This window comes from Sus scrofa, chromosome 15 (assembly GCF_000003025.6).
Source record: "Sus scrofa isolate TJ Tabasco breed Duroc chromosome 15, Sscrofa11.1, whole genome shotgun sequence".
NCBI lineage: Eukaryota > Metazoa > Chordata > Mammalia > Artiodactyla > Suidae > Sus > Sus scrofa.
Genome location: NC_010457.5, coordinates 73896854 through 73910683, shown reverse-complemented (window position 1 = coordinate 73910683; position 13830 = coordinate 73896854). Strand labels below are relative to the sequence as shown.

Sequence of the window (13830 nt, the reverse complement as noted above, 5' to 3'; positions counted from 1 at the left end):
AAAAAAAAAGTCTGAATCATGCACAAAATAACAATCAAAGCAGTTGTAGCCTTCAAATTTAGTTTAAAGTGGTAAATGGCAACTGCCAACAGAATGTATAAAGCTCCCAGTTTTGGAGCTACACTCAATACAGGACACAAACAGCAGGGTTCTGTCTGCCATGGACAAATAGACTCTGCAGGCTTTGTCAAGTGCCTATCATTCAGAGAGGTTGCCAGCACCGTTTACGGTCACAAATACAAATTATTTACTGTAGCATATTAAGTAATAGGGTAGATTTATAGTAGCAGGAGAAGCTGATAAAACCACTGGCAAGATGTAGCTTGTAGAAGTAAACAAATTAACCAGAAGGAGCAGCTGGGGAAAGAAGTGCAGGCATATGTGTGTGCATTTGGTTAAAATGCAACGTTGACTTCAAAATGATGGGAAATGAATTCTCTTCCCTCTCCTATGCTTACCCCAAGGCACAGAATCTAAACAGAATACTTTCAGATTTCATTGTCTGTCTGCTGTTGGAAATCAGGTGTATATATGTAAGTCTTCTATTATTGCTGTAAGTCCACAATCCTTCACGACAACCCCCTTGGCTATAAAAGGGAATGGCTGTTACAAAAGTGTATATTTTCCCTGTCAGCTATAGAAAAATGAGCAGGGGATGAAAGAGCCCTAGGACTTACAGACTTGGCTTGCCTCTATCTAAATATGGCTTGCAAACTATTTTTGCTTCATCATTTTGGAAATCACTACACATATATACACACACACACACATGCTGCTGGAGAGAACACTTTTGAAAGTTTCAAGTTGAAAAAAAAAGACTCTTCCTCGGATTACATAATTTTAATCATGTCTTCCTTCTGGCATTTTAGCAGGTGGCATTTCAGTGATCAATGAAGCTTCGGCATCTGCGCATCCTTGTTTATTTTGCTAGTCTGCCAGTCCACTGATCTAGAATTACATTATTGTCACCATCATTTTTAGATGCCTATGAAAACCAGGTCTTATGGCACCTTTATACATTTTGTAGCATGAGAGTTATCCCACATTCTCTTATACTTTATTCCTAGAGAGACTTTTTTTTTTGTTGTTATTGTTACAAAGTTTTTCTTTCCCTCTTTGATTCCATTTAAGACCCTTTCACTAAGGGCTTGTGTAGTACTCGAGACAGACTGGAATAGACATATCAAAGTAAAAACTTGAACCTATCAGGCACTTAATAAATTGTCCTTGAGTGATTAGCCTGGGAAAGATGGCATCTGGACATTTCAGAATATTTCCACTCTGTGTGTACCTTTGGCTTTGGTGTCGTGCTTACAACATGCTGTCACATCTACCACCTCATCTGATCTTCACAGTATTCTTGTGAGTTTGGCAGGAATGGCATTCCTCAATGTTTATTATCTCATATGTGCCAGGCACTGTTCGTGGCACTAGGAACAGAGGGAGAGATAAATGAAACACTACTATTTTAAAGGAGGGGGGGTTATATTCTAGAGACTATCATTGCAATCTGCAAATGTGGAAAGAGAAGTATCAAGAATCCTAGCAGGGACCCAACTAGTCATCAGGTCTTCTGGGATCTGCTTGTGGTTCCAGGGTTACTCATAACCCTCTTCCGACTGGGACTAATTGCTGCAAAGAAGGATGGTGACAAATTTTGAGCAGATATATTTAGTTTGTTAATTTGAATGGAAATCCTCAGTTTGTGCTGGACAACACATCATGTACACTACTTTTAAAGGACCCTTTATATTAAAAGATTTAAAATTATTAATTGCATTAGGGAAAAAGACTTTTGGTATCTGTATCTGGTTTATTGCCCAAACTGGTCCTGGTTGGTTGTGAGTAGAAAGAAAATAGGTTATTTCTCACCAAGTCCCCTTTGAAAACCTCTAAACACCTTTCTTCTTTTCTTCTGCTTTTTAAAGTTGCTTTCTGGTTTTTCAAAGATCAGCCCAGTTTAATGTTATCACTCATCCAGTTGAAATTTTCTCCTTTCTCTCAGATGAAGCCTGGACTCAACACCCAAGATGGACAGTCAACTTCTTTATTCCCCACCCCTCACTCTTCTAGGCTTTTTATCCATGTTACTCAGCTGTCTCTCGATACCCCAGATTGGAGTGGGGAGACAAAGTAGAAGCAAAAAACTGATAGGTCTTACTTAACTGGTACATGCATAACCTAATATTGGTGCCCTATGGATTTCAATGTCCAAATGCTACTTTTTCTCTCCCAGAAATGCTTTTGAGGGCTTTTTTGGATTGCTGTTTTGGTGGTTTTTCCAGCTGTAATCTTCTGGCATAGGTGCTGTCTCCTCTGGCTAATGCCTTTGTGTCTTTCCTCAGCCCTGTTTTGCAGTACTTTATCCCACATCAATCACTATCTAGTAAATCATCTGACCCCCAAACGGGATCCACCCCATGACTCTTGGCTGGAGTCCACTTCAAGATGACCTAGACCTGACTCCCTTCTGTGGAGTCCACATCGTGCTCCCTTCATCCAGTCTCTGGAAGGGTAGGCCATTTCCAGAGTAGTACTCTTGGCTCTACACGTGTGCTAGGTACCTACCATATCACATTGTACAGCATCACACAATTAGGATCTTGACCTATAATTCTCTTCCTTTGCATAACAATACCCAGAATGATGTCTTACTTTTGGTCCATTATATGATTTTACTCATATACACTGAATAACTCCATTATTTCATCGTTTTCACACTAGCAAAGATTAGCACTTAAATCTGCCTAGTTGGTGATACTAGTGTAAGTTGCTTTTGATAACATTCTAACACCAAATGATGTCCCCTTCTATTTGCTACTATAATTATGCCGGTACTGTTCTTATACTTCATGCTACAAAGAAATTTTGGAAGGTAAGACTTTACACAGTTTTTTGTCCTTCAAAAATCTTCAGAGTAATGACTATATATGTTCTGAGACTATGTCTATGTAGAATTGACAGAATGGATGCAGATAAGATGGTTCATATGGTTTCCAAAGCCAGTCATCATGGAAGATATGGACTGCAATGGCCATGTTGAGCAAGAGGTAATTTATATTTATTTCAAAATATTTTAGAGATGCAAAGGACATGCTTAAGTCATGTAGTGCGCACTAGTCTTTTTGGGGGTTCACCCCAGTGTGCTGTGAGTTTTTCTACTTTATGAGTCAGTCCTTGTTTTTTGAAATGTACAATGTCTTTATACAAACAAAACTTTACCAACTCTGATAACTCTACTTATGTTCAACTAGATACTCCTACAGCTCTACCAGAAGTTCACCCATTACTTTCAGTTCATCTAGTAAATTTACAGTATTTTGCTTTTTGTTAACTTTTGTGGTTACCACTCATTAGTTTGCAAAACCATCCAGCTTCAATCCATTTACTGGTTTAAGCAGAACATCATTGACGCCAACTTTCAGTAAGTAAGCTAGGGGCACACACCAGGATTTCTTGGCTTACTAATCCTGCCATTTGAAACAATGGATGGTACAGAGGTAAAGCTGATGTTGATGCATAGAAGTCTTATGTGAATTTTGAATCGTTTCTAAATCTCTAGTATCTACAGCTCTTTAGACTACTGCAAAAATGTTCAGTTTGCTCTAGAGTTTCAATTGGAGTTATGCTGTGATAGAGAAAGTGATAGAGGAAAATCAGGTATCAGTTTGCTAGAACTAATTTTAACAGAAGGTATACCATTAAGCTGATATTTAATACTCTTTAAATCCTCAGAGCAAATTCCAAAGGGAAAAAATGTGGTTTATTTAATGCCAACTGTTGTGATAACAGCAGTGGTTTTAGTCCACTCTGATAACCTCACATGATGAAGCATTGTTGGAATCCTTGGGAAATAACATTACTATTAGACTTACTGGTTTTGATACCATCAGGCCCATGATTCCGTTTCTGACTAAAGATGGTGAAAAAAGTCAACAGCCACTGAAAATAGCAAATGTGATCATTCTTGTGTCGTTTCAGAGTTGAGGCTATCAGATGTATCTTGGTGCATTACAGCAGATTAACTCAGGAATGGTTTAAAATTCTTCATTCTTTGAGTATGAATGATGATATGAATAACGGTTTTCTATCCCAACTTCTCTGTAAAGATCATCCCAGATGTTTTGCCTTGTATCAGTCTTCAACATAGTCTAAATTCTTATGGTACCTGCTGCTATTACACATTTTGGCAATTTAATGATATCTTTTGCTATTACCTCTCACACACAGACTCTGTTTATGGACAGGGGAACATGTCTCACATATTTTCTGTATATTTCATAGTACCTCGTATCATGTTAAGCAATTAGAAGGCACATAATAAATAACTGTGTGATGCTAGACATTCTTGGGAAGAAGGAACTAGACTTAAAGATTGTCATATTTTATGGGTAGAGGTTAAGCACTCACACCTCATTTACTCAGGTAAGGTACTCTTTACCTTACACTTTAAGTATCTTGCAATTTTTTTGTGTGTGATCATATCTGAAAGCACAGTAACAAACTTATTTAGAGTTTTAAAAATAAGACTATAGAGCTCTTTTTCATTTAGATATATTCTCTTGAGTTGTGGTCAAGCTGTTTTTTCATTTCACTGTAGTTTTCTTAAACTAGACAGTACCCAGTCATTTTCCTATTTTTTTTTTTCTGGCAAAGTAAGAAAACCATTTAACACATAGAACCATCTCATTCCTACAGTGTGACACTGACAGAGGTAACCACAGTATCCAGGGGCTGGGTGGTATCTGCTGCTCATCAAAAGCAAACACACAGTACTCTCCAATATTTAGTCCAATACTTTTAAACTAAGAACAACCATGCCAACAAATTTTCCCAATCAAATATCCTGCATCTCCAAGCTCAGGTGGGTGGGAAAGAGAGAAGGAGGAAGAAGAAAGGAAGAAACTAGGAAAGTAGTTTCAGCTATAGTTTTTGATAAAATCTTAGTTTCATAATATGAGAGAAGTTTGGGGTATCATTACAAAGTACAAACTCTACTCCACAACTGCCTTTAGGGTTGCTGGGGTCCATGGAAGCTCTGCAGTATCATGTAAGACAATGAAAAATTAGTTTTCTCTGGCACTGAAGCAACTGGCTTCTCTTCTGGTAAGTACTCTTTAACTACCATAGAAAAAACACCAGTTCTTATTTTCCCTCACTCACCCCCTACCTTTACCTTCCCCAAAGGTTTGAGGGCAATGTTAGACTTGCATCAAGCTGTTTTCCCAATTTAAGTCACTGCTTTTACACTTACATAGCAGGAGAGAAAGTAAAAGAAAATAGGAGTAGTCAGAGGTTTCAATCACAGATTTTTGAAGATCTGAACTTTCCAGAAGCACTTAAAAAGCACAGGGCCTGAGAGTTGTGTGCCCCTTTGGGAGTCAGTGGCACAACTGAAACAAATATGAGTGATTTCTAAAGTGTTCTTTAATCAAAAGAACATAGTGGCCACAAAGTGGACGTCCAAAGTGGAAATAAGCCACATACAAATTCAAAGTGAATATTACCTATGACAAAAATTTGCCATTTTTTCCAGAGCTAAAAACTCTTTTAAACACCATGAGACTGTTGCAACACAATAAATAGTGCTTAACATCAAAAAAGTATCAGAAACTGCAATGGCAATACATTGGACTAATTATGCCATGAAATTCACTTTGTACTGGACCAAGATCTACACAATGCTCATTATAGTATCTCAGCCATTGCAACAGGAATACTGCCAATTTGCCAGAGAACTTAGTACTTGTTTAAGCAGGTAATACTTTCAATAACCGTGACTATGATAATTTGTGATTCATTGGGCCCTACGGGTTAGGTAAAATCATGTAATTATTCGCTTGTGGACTGACCATTATTCCCAAGGCCACTTTCTAGAGTGGACCAATAAGTCCTAGTGATTTCCAGGGAAACCCTAAATAATGCTAGTTTCCTTTCCTTACTTCTTAAGAAAGCACAGATACTGACTTGGTAGTTGACTATGTGAATCTGGCCAAGTGATGTAACCACTCTGAGGTGCATTTTCTAATTTGCCAAAGGGGCAGGGAGGGGGTAAAATATATCTACCTCATTGAGTTACTACAACATTAAACAAGATAATGCATGTAAGACATGTAATAAGCAGTAAATGTGGATTTCCTTCTCACTTGAAAAGCATTAACGTATATTAATTTGAAAAACGTCTGTTAAAAAATCAAAACAGTCTGGGTCAAGCATTAAGGGAATATACCTCGTACTCCTCACATCTATGGCTGACAAGATTGATAGCACAGTATTTGTGAAAGCCCAGTGAGAGATGAAAGCATATCTGAATAAGCCCATATCACTGTTACCTTGGCATTAAAGAAGTTGCTAATCTAAAGTTTCCAATGGTATTTACAGTGGGCATTAACCTAGGTTCGTTCATAAGGGTGAGTATGCATTGATTTCAAAGGCAATAAATCTGTAACATAACATTTTTGTGTGTGTGTGTGTGTCTTTTTGACTTTTCTGGGGCCATTCCCATGGCATATGGAGGTTCCCAGGCTAGGGGTTGAATTGGAGCTGTAGCCACCGGCCTATGCCAGAGCCACAGCAACGCGGGATCCAAGCCGTGTCTGCTACCTACACCACAGCTTACGGCAACGCCAGATCCTTAACCCACTGAGCAAGGGCAGGGATCGAACCCGCAACCTCATGGTTTCTAGTCGGATTCGTTAACCACTGCGCCACGACGGGAACTCCCATAACTTATCTTTTTAAGATTCCACAGTTCACCTAAACAGCTTTCATGGAGAAAGCCCATTTTACTCTTCTGCGTTGAAATCTATAATCTGGCATCTTTAATTTACTGTGGATCTTACAAAAAGCATCAAACCAAGAAGAGGACACATGGTTAATTGTATGCCACTTTAGGAGGAATGTAACACACAGGGAACAAAAATGACTTCCATAAAGTGAACATTACAACCTAATTGGTTTCTTGGACTTTATAAATTAGAGCTAATTAGGAAAAAGAAATTTTTGCATCTCAGAGTTGTTACACCGCTTGGCCAGAATTACATGGTCAGTCAATAGCCAAGTTAAGATTTAAGCTCAAGTCTTCTTGATTTGAATTTCATATTCATTCCTTTCATTGTATTCTTTCAAGAAAGAGTAAGAAGAAACCAGTGATGTTGTGTATTTTCATGGAAATTGCCAGGACTTATTGACTCCAAGTGTGGGCAAAAAAAAATTGTCTTCACTGTGTGTATCATCTATAAGAAAAGCAAGGCTGTGCTTTGAAAACTTGAATCTTTTCCCTTTTCAGTTCCTTTATTTAGAAGGTGGAGTTTTACAATTTAACCTATATTATGGAGTATTTTGAAATTAATTTTTACAGGCAACTTTGAAAAACTCATGTTAAAAAGATATCTTAAAACATGTACAAGAGGAAATACTGACCAATTAAATAGATATTGGCAGTACATAATAAGCCCTAGAGTGAATAAAATGTGATTGCCTGTCCACAAAAACTTTGCTTGTTCCATCTTTTAATTAGTGTTACTATTTCCTAAAGTCAATGAATTATATGTAATTCAATAACCTGTTAGGTAGATAAAGATAAGATTTTAAAATCATGTTGCAAAATGGGAAATCAATGTAAGCATAATGCTTAGATATCAGTATTAAGTCATTCTCATTCCTCTTTCATGGAAATTACCCTCTAGCCTGAATGGCCTCTTACTTCCATTAACAATTACTGATTAGACAGGAGGAGATTGGCTATATCTTTTCTACCGTACAGACTATTGATATAGAGGCTTCTTTTTTTCAAAATAAACATAATAAGTAAAACCATTTTAATTTTTAATAATTCTTCTTTCTTTGTCTCCTTTGGAAAAATTTCCAAAGATTAAAATAACTTGTCATTATTCTTGGAATGTCTTGAGCACAGTTAACGAAATATAGGCGATGGATGCTTGAAACATTCCTATTATAAGTTTTATACCTGACTGCTCTTCAGTCATTCTGAGAACCACTCCCTGCTGGATGTGTGTTGCAGTAAATACCTGCATATAAATGACTTTGGTAATGTGCTGGGGCAGAGAAATAAACTGACTACCTAAAAGAAATATGCTGACCTTTTATTAAAAAAAGGCCTGTAGAGTAGACTCATCGCTTTCCATTTTTGATTATCGGCCACAAAAGAAACACATCTCACATCTTGATCCAACACACACATACATCAATATTAAATCATCAAACAATACTTTCCTCATCTACTTAGGCTTGTCTTAGTAGGGGGAAATATTGATATGTTAATTATAATAGTAAGGGTAAATAAACTGAATAAGATTCTTAAGCTTATGGCAACTACAATAATGAACATAATGAGAATGAATTACTCTTAAATCATCAGGGAAAAAAACCCAACAACTTGGGCTACTATAAGAAAGTAAAAACAAATTAAAGGGAAACAAAATGATTGCAGAGAAAGTTGAAAATATGAACAAGAAAACAAAGCTAAGACCTAATAAAACAGGAGTTCCACTGCAGCTTGGCAGAAATGAACCCAGCTAGGATCCATGAGGATGCAGGTTTGATTCCTGGCCTTGCTCAGTAGGTTAAGGATCTGGTGTTGCTGTGAGCTGTGGTGCAGGTTGCAGATGTGGCTTCAATCACGAGTCACTGTGGCTGTGGTGTAGGCCAGGAGCTTCAGCTCTGACTTGACCCCTGATCTGGGAATTTCCCTATGCCACAGGTACAGCCCTAAAAAAGGCAAAAAAAAAAAAATGCAAAAAAAAAAAAAGAAAAAAGACCTAATTAAAAAGCAATTACAATATGTGTAAATGATATAAAACAAAAAAACATAGAAAGTATAATATTAATAGGACTGAAAAAGATTTATCATGCAACTGTGAACCACCTTAAAATCGCTGGTAATATTGACATTTGAAGATACAGAATTTAAGCCAAAAATTTCAGTACAAAGAAAGAGGTTATGCACCTTAAAAAACAACAATAGATAAACAAGATAAATTCATCATAAATACATATGCATCCAATAATACAACTTCAAAATATATGAAGGATTAACTGACAAAACAGGAGAAAGGTAGTGACAAATATAAAAATTTGGATTGAAGATTTTTCATGACCCTCTCAGAAAACATAGATCATGTGAAAAAAGAAGTGCAATGATATAGAAAACCTCAGCCAAACAACTTTATGACCATTGCTAGATTTAAGCTAGTAGACCTAGGAGAAATTCTGTCTCTTAAATTGGAATATATAATCTGTTTGAGTAAATATAAAATTTTTACAAAATTGGCCACTTATTAGTTCAAAATAGAAGCTTCAATAACTTCCAAAGGATGAACATAATGCTGACTACATCCTCCATTTTTTTTCCCCATTTTCACCTATTCTCCTTTTCTCTCCCTTCCTCAGGCCCTCTATCCCTCCCACCCTCACTCTTATCTGTAAGTTCCACTGTGGTTCAATCTACATATGAACAAGAGTACAAATCATGATTTGAACTCAATTAATGTTCACAAAATGAACAGATTGGTGTAATTAGTCTTCCAAGCAAGAAATAGAATATTACTAGATTCCAAGAAGCCCCTTTCTTACCCTCTTCTAGAAGTTACCCTTCTGCAAGGAGTATCCTGATTTCCCATCCAAGAGATGGAATCATGTAATACATTTCCATATGATGTCTTTTGTTCAATATTATGCTGAGATCCATCCAGTTTATAGATTTTTATTCTTCTCACATTTTTTTTTTTATTTGGAGGGGGGTTGTTTGTTTTTGGCTATACCTGGAACAAGTGCAAGTTCCTGGGCCAGTGATTGAACCCATGCCATAGCAGCAACCCAAACCACTGCAGTGACAACACAGGATTCTTAACCTGCCATGCCACATAAGGACTCCTCTCTTCATATTTGTAAAGTATTTCAATATGCCACAGTATATTCGTGGACATCTGAATTCTTTATAGCTATTTCCAGATTCAATGTTTCCACAAAATACATTTGTCCATGCCCTTTGATGAGGAGATGTAAACATTTCTCTTGGCTATATACTAGGTAGGCAATTGTGGGGTAATAAAGTATGCAGCTGTTAAACTTAATTAAATAATTCTAAACAGTTTTCCAAGGTGGCTGTACCAGTTTACACATTGGTTACCAATGTATGAGAGTTTTGGTTGCTTCATAGCCTTGCCAACACTTAGTGTGTTTTTTCTTTCTTCTAGCAGCCATTTGGTTAGTATATATGTTATTATGTTGCAAGTTCAATTTTTGTTTCTATAATAATGAAGGATTTTAATTTCTATTGTTCACTTGCATATCTTTTCTTTCAAAGTGCTTGTTTACAACTTTTGCTGTTTCTATATTTGATTGTCTGTGTTTTATAAATTTATAGACATTCTTCACATATTCTAGATATAAGTCCTTAAGTAGATAAGCTTATTGCAAGTATGTTCTACAATTTTATGGCTGGGTTTTTTCACTATGTAATGATATAATTTCATGAACAAAAATTTCTAGTTAAAATATAACTTAGTTTACTTCTTTATTTTTCATTTTTTTCTTACATGGTCAGTACTTTTTCTATGCTATTTAAGCTTTCTTTGCCAACAACACATCATGAAAAGCTTCCCTGACGATTTCTTTTAAAAAGCCTTATTGTTTTGCCTTTCACATTTATTTCTAAAATCTGGAGTTGCAGTTTGTATCTTCTGCAAGGTAGAGTCAATACGCCTCTTACATTTTCTGAAGTTGGGTATAGCTTTAAGTATTACATTCAGTTTTGATGTAAATCCCAATATGAAATAACTTTAAAATAGCTGAAACCTAGAAATTATCTTATAAAATTCAGTGTTCTTTGAACAATGACTTACTGTACTATGTTGGACTGGAAATGGGTGATCATTCATCTACCACAGCTGTCAAAATTGAAGCAAATCTTTTTTGGGATACCACTCTCCTCAGCCATAACGTGTGGTTTTTTTGGATCCCAGGTCCTCCCTAAGATCTTTCCTTTCAGTTCACACCTTTTCCCTCCCTGAATTTTTTTATGCCACCTTGCTTAAGGAAAAGAAATGACACTGGGGGCCCATTTTAAATGATTGCTTTAAAATATTTCAATTATATTAACATTTAACAAAACAAAAATATTTCCCCAAATATCATCCTTATTTCCCGGTGTCTCTTTCTACTATTTTTCTTTCTTTGCTTTACAACCATCCCTTGGTGTCCACAGCGGATTGGTGACAGGTCCCATTAGGTCAGAAAATCAAAGTATGCTCAAGTCTCTTGTATAAAATGGGGTAGTATTTGCACATAATCTATGTACAACCCTCTGTATATTTAAATCATCTCTAGATTACTTATAGTACCCAACACAATGTAAATGCTATGTAAATAGTTGCCTCTGGACCAAATTAAAGTTTTACTCTTTGGAGCTTTCCAGAATCTTCTTTCCCAAATATCTGTGATATGAAGTTGGTTGAATCTGAGGATGTGAAACTTGCAAATACAAGGGCTGCTTGTACTTATCCTTGTGTGACTCATTTTACTGTGATATTCCCTTTACTGAGATGAGCTGGAAAGATCTGCAGTATCTCTGAAGTATGCCTGTATGACACTACTCTTTGATTCCTTAGGGTATTTAATTCATTATGGCTTCTTGATCATCTTTGGAAAATATATTTACTTCATGATTCTCCATGGGGAAGTTCAATTTAAATCACAGTCAAAATAACATTTCAAATAAATGAGACTGAGTCAAACTACACAATATATTTAATATTGTACATTTCACATAAAAAGGGAAAGCATGAAGAATCTAGTAAGTATTTCTGCAGCTCTAAATATCTATCTGTGAAATAAATCATTTGATAATGTCACAAAGATGCGCAGATTCTCATTCTGCCTTTCACATAAACTTTTAAATTACTTCCTTATAAGGAGTTAAACCACCTCAGCTTCCAACCCATTCTGAACCAATTACAACACCCCAGGAAACTGGGTTTAATATAACTTAAAAAATGAGTGCCATAATAAGAAGAGTATTTGGAAAATAATTATTGCACTGTAATAGTTAACATTAACAACCCTTAGAAACTCAATATCTTTTAAGTATTCCTAATGTAATAAATTGGATATATTTAGAATCACTAAAGGCATTAGTAAAATATAGTCCTTTGAAGTTAATAATAATTACTTAATAATACTGAATAGAATAAAATATTTTCTCCTGATATAATTGAAAGGTACTTTATACTTACAGATATTTAAATAACTTCATTTGAAAACTGGTTGCACCTATAAGGCATCTCAAGAGTTTTTAGTCTCTAAAAATAATTATAGTGATATGATGCTCACTTATCTTGGTCATAAAATGCAGTCACCCAAAAGAATCCTTTCTAAGAAGGGGACTAAATATACCTTTAGTAATAGTGGGCACAAAATGATTAAAGTGTTGACTTATTGACATTCAAGATGTTTTTACTGCGTTCATAATAGCAAAAATGAGTTTATAAATTACCTGTGTATGTAACACACATGGTTTGAAATCTGCTCTTTAACTGCCACAACCCAGTGGAAATAAAAGGACAGCAATTAAACAAGCATCCTAATTATCATAAACTCAGAGGAATACATGAACAGAGTGCCAGGAGGCATTCATTCATTTTCATGCCAGGATGTGCTTTATTTAATAAGCATAGGGAAAGAATCACCAAAGGATTTGAAATCTGTGTTAAGGTACGACATCCTTGGTTCATGAAAAGGTCTTTGAGCAAATTACACTGAGTGTGCCAACAATTTACACTATGAAAAGAGGACTTAAATTATAGTGAACATATTTATACTAACTGTGATGCACCTTCACGCACCTTCACATTTTCAAAATAATTACTCAAGTTGGGCATATCAGCCAAAACTACCAGGAAAACAAGTTGTACTGAACAATGATGAAACAAAAAACAAAACAGAACCACCTCTTAATTAACTGAAATTTCTACAGTTTAATACTTGAACAATCACTGATCTCAAAGCAGCCTGTTTAATTTTTTTCAACTCAGTGACAAACAATTTCCTTATATTATTCTGAAACCTTTTATTTGAATCCTCACCTCTTAGGATCAAGCAAAACAAAACAAAACAAAACAATGTGAGTCCCTTTTCATGAATAGATCTTAGCCATTACATATAAAATAAAATCATATTCTCCCTGTCTGTCTTTCTAAGATAATAGTCAACTATTCTCCTCAACTTAGTTTCAGGTTCTTTTCACACTAAGTTGTCTCCCTCGTGAACGTGTCCAGTTCCGCACATAATTGGTTTGGTCATTCCAGCTCAGATTAGAGCAGGACCTCTATGCCCTGCTTCTATTCTGTGGTCCCAGTCACTCTTCCTACAAACATCATCAAAAGTTCATCAGCCATATAACACTGATCACATAACTCTCTGGCCTGACTCAACCAAAGCCATATTTGTGGAAACAAATCTCTAAGTCCTTTTTTTTAAATTCTTCTATTTAACTCAATCTCATGACTTACCAGCAAATGCAACAACTGGGAGGTCTTTTCATTATTCTTTATTGTGCTCCTTAGAAATTTTTTGAATTTTATTACACTGTCAGAATTGTACTGCAAAGTTATTCCCCAATACCTTCCAATCTTCTTCCAAAAATCTGATGACATGGAAATGTGACTTACTTTGGGACTTTGGAAATCTGCTTTATGACTCCTATGTGTTAGCCTACTCAAACATCATGATAATTTCTATTGTTCACATGGGTCTGGTCACTTCAGCAGCATGATGATTAAGAGCAGAGCTCTGCCACCAGACGTCCTGATC

The 13830-nt window shown here is 35.9% G+C and overlaps 1 protein-coding gene across 2 annotated transcripts in view; it reads right to left on the bottom strand.

Moving 5' to 3' along the window:
* Positions 1–13830, bottom strand: part of B3GALT1 (beta-1,3-galactosyltransferase 1) — a 567228-nt gene that overhangs the window by 429377 nt on the left and 124021 nt on the right. The window contains exon 1 of one of the 2 annotated variants that reach the window (XM_013984220.2): positions 1292–6552. The exons of the other annotated variant lie outside the window; for it this stretch is intronic. The gene's annotated coding sequence lies outside the window, so the exon portion shown is untranslated. Of the gene's footprint in view, positions 1–1291; positions 6553–13830 lie in introns of those variants that run through there. 2 annotated transcript variants of the gene reach the window in all.